Source organism: Sapajus apella, unplaced genomic scaffold (genome assembly GCF_009761245.1).
Source record: "Sapajus apella isolate SASKATOON/1434 unplaced genomic scaffold, GSC_monkey_1.0 scaffold2, whole genome shotgun sequence".
NCBI classification, from domain to species: Eukaryota; Metazoa; Chordata; class Mammalia; order Primates; family Cebidae; genus Sapajus; species Sapajus apella.
In genome coordinates this window covers 83,201,048-83,207,156 of record NW_022436942.1, presented here as the reverse complement: position 1 = coordinate 83,207,156, position 6,109 = coordinate 83,201,048, and the positions used below count along the sequence as shown (strand labels likewise).

Here is a 6,109-nt window from a genome sequence, read left to right as displayed (position 1 = left end):
GGCCTCCCAAAGTGCTGGGATTACAGGCTTGAGCCACCGCGCCCGGCAGAAATACCACACTATTAATGGGCATAATTGTGAAGTGAAAAAGGCCCTTTCTAAACAAGAGATGCAGCCTGCTGGATCACAGAGAGGCCATGGAGGTGGATCTGGCAATTTTTTTTTCATTAAGTTATCTTTAATATTTTTTTCTAGAAAACATGTGACATTTGTATCTACGATAAAATTTTTTTATTGCATTATAGGTTTTGGGGCACATGTGAAGAACATGCAAGACTGTTGCATAGGTACACACGTGGCAGCGTGATTTGCTGCCTTCCTCCCCTTCACCTATATCTGGCATTTCTCCCCATGCTATCTCTCCCCAACTCCCGGATCTGGCAATTTTATGGGTTGTGGAGGAAACTTTGGAGGTTGTGGAGGTAATTTTGGCCACGGTGGAAACTTTGGTGGAAGAGGAGATTGTGGTGGTGGAGGTGGTGGCAGCAGAGGTAGTTATGGAGGAGTGGACATAATGGAGGATGGTGGACATAATGGATCTGGTGATGGGGGTAACCATGGCAATGGTCCCGGTTATAGTAGTAGAGGGGGCTGTGGTGCTGGCGGGCCAGGATATGGAAACCAAGGTGGTGGATATGGTGGCGGTGGTGGAGGGTATGATGGTTACAATGAAGGAGGAAATTTTGGCAGTGGGAACTATGGTGGCGGCGGTGGGAACTATGGCGGCCGTCGGAACTATGGCAGCGGTGCTGGGAACTATGGCGGCAGCGGTGGTGGGAACTATGGTGGTGGTGGTGGGAACTATGGCGGCGGTGGGAACTATGGAGGCGGTGGGAACTATGGCGGCGGTGGTGGGAACTATGGCGGCGGTGGTGGGAACTATGGCGGCGGTGGGAACTATGGTGGCTGTGGTGGGAACTATGGTGGCGGTGGGAACTATGGCGGTGGTGGTGGGAACTGTGGTGGTGGTGGGAACTATGGCGGTGGCGGTGGGAACTATGGCGGCGGCGGTGGGAACTATGGCGGCGGCGGTGGGAACTATGGCGGCGGCGGTGGGAACTATGGCGGCGGCGGTGGGAACTATGGCGGTGGTGGTGGGAACTATGGCTGCGGTGGGAACTATAATGATTTTGGAAATTATAGTGGACAACAGCAATCAAATTATGGACCCATAAAAGGGGGCAGTTTTGGTGGAAGACGCTCCGGCAGTCCCTATGGCGGTGGTTATGGATCTGGTAGTGGAAGTGGTGGATGTGGTAGCAGAAGGTTCTAAAAACAGCAGACAAGGGCTACAGTTCTTAGCAGGAGAGAGAGCGAGGAGCTGTCAGGAAAGCTGCAGGTGACTATGAGACAGTCGTCCCAAATGCATCAGAGGAACTGTAAAAATCTGCCACAGAAGGAGCGATGATCCACAGTCAGAAAAGTTACTGCAGCTTGAACAGCAAACCCTTCTTGTTCAGGACTGCCATAGCCACAGTCTGCGAAAGTGCAGCTAGTGATTAATGCAATGTGGTGTCAATTTGATGTACGTTCCTGAGGTCTTTTATCTGTTGTAGCTTTGTCTTTTTCTTTTCCTTTTCATTACATCAGGTATATTGCCCTGTAAATTGTGGTAGTGGTACCAGAAATAAAAAATTAAGTAATTTTTAACTTTAAAAAAAAAAAAATTAACAATTATCATGAGACTCCAGTTTTCCCTCCTCAATTTCTTTAGCAACACACATTTTCAGAACACACATCTTGCTTTGAGATTGCTATAAACTAAAAATCCAGATGGATGCTAAAGCCCACTCCTTCTCTCACAGGCTCAGAGCTGGATGTGCTGCATTGCTGGCCTAGCTATCTGGAGCTGGATCTAGCCAGACCTGATACCCATGTCAGAAATGAATACACAATGCTGGGCTCCCCAAAGGCCATTTGCCATACTTATGCAGAGAGATCTTCAGAAGGGGCTCTAGTCTTCACAGGAAGGGAGTGAAGAATCTCAGAAGGGAAGCAATGTGAAATCTTTCCACTCTTCCGGAAAATCCAGCCAAGGTGAGTGTCAGGATGGAAGATGTATTAGTCTCCCCAGGCTGCCATAACAAAATATCATAGGCTGAGGGGCTAGAGATACAGAAATGTATTTTTTCACTTTTTTGGAGGCTGGAAGTCTAAGACCTAGGTGCTGGCAGGCTTGGTTTCTCCAGGGCTTTCAAATGGCTGCCTCTCCACCCACGCCCCCGCCCCCATGTCCTCACATGGCGGTCCTCCTGCGCGTGTGTGTGTGTCCCAATTATAATCTCCTCCTCTCACCAGGACACCAGTCATAGTGGATTAGGGCTTCCGCTAATGACCTCATTTCAGCTTAATCACATTTTTATTTATTTTTATTTTATTATTATTATTATTATTATTTTTTAAGACGGGGTTTCACCATGTTGGTCAGGCTGGTCTTGAACTCCCGACCTCAGGTGATCTCCCCGCCTTGGCCTCCAAAGTGCTTGTATTACAGGTGTGAGCCACTACGCCTGGCCTAATCACATTTTTAAAGGCCCTGTCTCCAAATATGGTGACATTCTGAGGAATTGGGTGTTAGGGCTTCAACATACACATTTTGGAGGGATAGAATTCAGCCCATGACACCAAGTTTGAGGACCCTTAAGGGGACTCTGAGATGCTCCAGGAAGTTCAGGAAATTGGCTGACCCAGTGCTTCCATTTGGAAGTCTAATGGGCATGTCAAAACGTAACATGCCTGTGACAGAAGGCTGGATTTCCTTACTCACCCTGAGGCACCTGCCCTCAGGCAAGAGAGTCCAGCATCCATCCAGTAGCCCAGACAGCTGCTGGGCGTCACCCTTCACCCCTTCCTTTCCCCATTCCCTATATGAAATCCATCAAATCCTCCCACCCTCCTTCCGAAGCCTGTCTCAAATTCGTCCCTTCATAACACCTCCAACTGCCTCCTCGAGGACTTCCTGCCGGGGTGACTTTGTAGATGTCAATCATCTCACTCCCCCAGGGCTTTCCAAGGCCCAGAGCATCCAGACTCCTCTCCTAGGCCTCCAAAGATGGCAAGATCTGGTCTCTGCCCACCAGTCAGACCTTGCCCCTTCCCCCTCCCTTCCTCCCCTCCACCTCTTCCATCATGACTTCTTTCTGTCCCTCCAACAAGCCAAGCTCGTTTCAACCTCAGGACCTTTGGACTAGCTGTTCTTTCCACCTGGGATGCTCTTCCTCCAGGCCTTCCCATGGCTGGCTCTTCAATCTTGTTAGATCTTCCCTTCTCTTGCTACCCTCACGGTGCAGGTATTTATTTTTCTCCTTAGCGTTTTCTATTGTATGGACTTATTTTGTCAGTGTATTTGGCTTTTTTTGGCCCGGGGGGTGGGGGTAGAGATGGGGAGCTCACTATTTTGCCTAGGCTGGTCTCGAGCCCCTGCCTACAAGCGATTCTTCTTCTGCCTGGGATTACTAAATTCCAGGCAGAAGAGGAAGACTCCCAAATCTCCGGGATTCTAGCGTAAGCCACCACAGCTTGCCTGTGATTGTATTCGTTGATGGGTCAAACCGTCACTAAGTGCTCGGCGAACACTTATTGAATGACTTCAGGTCATGAGGCACCTCTGCACTTCCTCATTCTCTCCCGGATGGCAGCCACACCGTCCCACCGCCCACTTCCCAAAGGGAAGAGCCCAGCCTGGTTGCCGACCTGTTGACGTCTTCCTGCTGGGAAGCTGAGCAGGTGCGCACAGGCATGGAGGCCGCGCTGGGAGGCCGGATCTGAGTCACTTCTGGCCCGAGGAACACTGCGTTCCAGACGACGCGTCCTCCCGCAGGCCCTGGCGGGCTTGGCATCCCTGGCACACCTCAAGCTGCGCCCAGGGGGTGACCTTTTTCCTTTGTGCAGAGAAGGGCGCTTGAGAAAGCCGAGCTCTGAGCTTGGTAGGATTCATTCATTCATTCATTCAGTAGGTCAGTCAGTCAACAAGGAGAACGATAAAGCTAACAATAAACAGTAAGGGCTGGGTCTTGCCAGGATATGTGATCAGAGAAGGCTTCTCGGAGGTGGTGGCCTTGGCAGACAAAGAGGCCACCGCACGCGGGCCCTGGTGATCCTGCATTCCCAGCTTCAGCTCCAGCCGGGCAGACCTGGGGCCGTCAAAACGACCAGGAGGATAAAAGCGCCACTTAGCCAAGGCAGCTGCCGAAATAGCTCAGTTGGGAGAGCGTTAGACTGAAGATCTAAAGGTCCCTGGTTCGATCCCGGGTTTCGGCAGTCCTACTTTTCCTTTCTTCCTAGGCCAAAGAGAAAAAGGAAGTGCATAAATGAAGCCGATTTTTTCCAATTAATCAAGAGCTTTCGCTTTTTATATTTAAGAAAGCCCCGAGGAGCCGGAGGGAAAGGAAATTTCCCCACCACTCCCAGTTTGGGTAAATCAGATAGGGTCAAGTTTTTCCCATCTTCACCTCCATGGTGTCTCAGATTCGCATTCTCTAACCTCTGTTCATGTTTGTTGATGCCTGTCTGTTCATTTTTTTTCCTGTTTTTTAATGTCTGTTTTCTGAACTCTCACAGCAAAATCGAAGACCGAGCAGGAGATGATCGCCTTAAAATGGCATGAAGTCAAGTTGGACTAGTTGTTTTGTGGGAAATACAGGATATTTAATTCTCTGAAACATGTTGTTTAGCGAAAACTACATTTACCTTAAGGGAGTCCCTTGAAATGATTCCATCAAGAGCGGTCCTCGTTAGTATAGTGGTGAGTATCCCCGCCTGTCACGCGGGAGACCGGGGTTCGATTCCCCGACGGGGAGGCTGATAACACCTTTTAGTGTTCATTTGTATTTTTCTTCATCCTTCCTAGAAGAATAAACCCAGCAAGTGAACGGGACTGTAGTTCTGTGGTTGTCTGTGGCTTTGCTGCATGTCACACAGACACAGGAAAGCAAGAAAAAGGCAGTGCTCACATGCAGAAGTGTTCATCCATTTCTTGCACCCCTGCTGCAAACTGTTTGGTTTATGTAACGGTTTCTCAGAATAAGATGATCAACTTCTGAGGCCAGGAGCTGCTCCTTCTGCTTCCACCTTAGGGTTTGCTCCAGCCCCAAGTCAGGGCCCTTGGAAACTGTTGACAGATTTGAGACGTTTTCTTGTCTTTACGCCGTGCAGACTCAGCTTCCTGAGTACAGCAATCACCTTTCCCAGACGCTTATCTTTATTAACTTTTCATATTCATTTCACAAATATTTACTGAGTACCTATTGTGTGCCAGGCACTGTTCTAGGCACCAAGACAGAGAAGGTGCTGCCCTGTTGAGATTACCACCTAGTGAAGGACCTAGCATTGAACAAATAGGATAAAATGGGTAACTGTCATGAAGATAAAAACAGGCAAACCAGAGGCATGGGATAGGGAGTGGGATTCATAGGCTCCTTTAGAGAGGTCAAGGCTGGGTGCGGTGGCTCACGCCTGTAATCCCAGCAGCTTGGGAGGCGGATCACAAGGTCAGGAGTTCGAGACTAGTCTGGCCAATATTGTGAAACCCCATCTCTACTAAAAAAAAAAAGTGCAAAAAATTAGCCGGATGTGGTGGTGTGTGCCTGTAATACTCGGGAGGTGGAGACAGGAGAATCCCATCAACCCGGGAGGCAGAGGTTGCAGTGAGCCGAGATTGCGACATTGCACCCCAGCATGGGTGATGATAGTGCTGGACTCTGTCTCAAAAAACAAACAAACAGAGGTGGGCAGAGAAGCCCTTTTGAGGAGGTGGCATTTGAACCAGGACCTGGACAATGAGAAAGAGCCAATCATAAGAAGAGCTGGGAACAGCATTCTAGGCAGAGGGAGCAGGAAGTGCCAAGGCCCTGGAAAGAAACAGTGAGGAGGCTGGTGTGGCAGGAGCACCCACGGGAAAGGGAGAGGGAGAGGGAGAGGGAGAGGGAGAGGGAGAGGGAGAGGGAGGAGGGAGGAGGGAGGAGGGAGAAGGAGGAGGGAGGAGGGAGGGGGGAGGGAGGAGGGAGAGAGAGTAGGGAGAGGGAGAGGGAGGAGGGAGAGGGGGAGGGAGGAGGGAGAGGGAGGGGGGAGAGGGAGGGGGGAGAGGGAGGAGGGGGAGGGGGGGAGGGGG

The 6,109-nt window shown here is 50.3% G+C and overlaps 2 non-coding genes and 1 pseudogene across 2 annotated transcripts; all 3 read left to right on the top strand.

Moving 5' to 3' along the window:
* LOC116555071 overlaps nt 1-709 on the top strand; it is a 1,334-nt pseudogene extending 625 nt beyond the window's left edge.
* A 3,478-nt stretch (nt 710-4,187) lies between these two features.
* TRNAF-GAA lies at nt 4,188-4,260 on the top strand. The gene has a single exon. It is a non-coding gene; the product is annotated as a tRNA-Phe (tRNA).
* A 467-nt stretch (nt 4,261-4,727) lies between these two features.
* Nucleotides 4,728-4,799, top strand: TRNAD-GUC. The gene has a single exon. It is a non-coding gene; the product is annotated as a tRNA-Asp (tRNA).
* The last annotated feature ends 1,310 nt before the right edge of the window (nt 4,800-6,109 follow it).